The sequence below is a fragment of the Rattus norvegicus genome, chromosome 1 (genome assembly GCF_036323735.1).
Source record: "Rattus norvegicus strain BN/NHsdMcwi chromosome 1, GRCr8, whole genome shotgun sequence".
Taxonomy (NCBI): domain Eukaryota; kingdom Metazoa; phylum Chordata; class Mammalia; order Rodentia; family Muridae; genus Rattus; species Rattus norvegicus.
Window position 1 is genome coordinate 162,051,634 of NC_086019.1, and position 1,592 is coordinate 162,053,225.

Genomic DNA, 1,592 nt, shown 5'->3' on the forward strand with positions numbered 1-1,592 from the left:
CCCAGTCTGTTGTTTGCCGTTTTGTCCTAACAACAGTGTCCTTTGCCTTACAGAAGCTTCGTAGTTTTATGACATCCCATTTGTCAATTCTTGATCTTAGAGCATAAGCCATTGGTGTTTTGGTCAGGAAATTTCTCCACTGTGTTTGAGATTCTTTCCCACTTTTTCTTCTATTAGTTTGAGTGTATCTGGTTTGATGTGGAGGTCCTTGATCCACTTGGACTTAAGCTTTGTACAGGGTGATAAGCATGGATCGATCTGCATTCTTCTACATGTTGACCTCCAGTTGAACCAGCACCATTTGCTGAAAATGCTATCTTTTTTCCATTGGATGGTTTTGGCTCCTTTCTCAAAGATCAAGTGGCCATAGGTGTGTGGGTTCATTTCTGGGTCTTCAATTCTATTCCACTGGTCTATCTGCCATACAGTTTTTAATCACTATTGCTCTGTAATACTGCTTGAGTTCAGGAATAGTGATTCCCCTGGAAGTCTTTTATTATTGAGGGTAGTTTTAGCTATTCTGGGTTTTTCATTATTCCAGATGAATTTGCAAATTGTTCTGTCTAACTCTATGAAGAACTCTATGGATTGGAATTTTGATGGGGATTGCATTGAATCTGTAGATCGCTTTTGGTAAAATAGCCATTTTTACTATATTAATCCTGCCAATCCATGAGCATAGGAGATCTTTCCATCTTCTGAGATTATCTTCAATTTCTTTCTTCAGAGGCTTGAAGTTCTTATCATACAGATCTTTCACTTGCTTGGTTAAAGTCACACTGAGGTATTTTATATTATTTGGGTCTATTATGAAGGGTGTCATTTCCCTAATTTCTTTCTCGGCTTGTTTCTCTTTTATGTAAAGGAAAGCTACTGATTTATTTGAGTTAATCTTATACCCAGCCACTTTGCTGAAGGTGTTTATCAGGTTAAGTAGTTCTCTGGTGGAACTTTTGTGATCACTTAAATATACTATCATATCATCTGCAAATAGTGGTATTTTGACGTCTTCCCTTCCAATCTGTATCCCCTTGATCTCCTTTTGTTGTCTGATTGCTCTGGCTAGGACTTCAAGAACTATATTGAATAAGTAGGGAGAGAGTGGGCAGCCTTGTCTAGTCCCTGATGTTAGTGGGATTGCTTCAAGTTGCTCTCCATTTAGTTTAATGTTAGCGACTGGTTTGCTGTATATGGCTTTTACTATGTTTAGGTATGGGCCTTGAATTCCTATTCTTTCCAGGACTTTTATCATGAAGGGGTGTTGAATTTTGTCAAATGCTTTCTCAGCATCTAATGAAATGATCATGTGGACTCTCAAGTCCCAGCCTCGCCCTGCCAGCTCAGGGAATTCTAAGTAAGACTGAATCTGGACCATATTTACAGGATTTGGCATTTCTAGTTAACGTTTAATGCTTAGTTAAATAAAGCTTGTGAAGAGCTAGAGAGATGGCTCAGAGATTAAGAGCACTAATTGCTCTACCAGATGTCCTGAGTTCCATTCCCCAGCAATCACATAGCGGCTCACAACCATCTGCAAAGGGATCCCATGCACTCTTCTGCTGTGTGTCTGAAGACAGCGGGAGTAATCATAT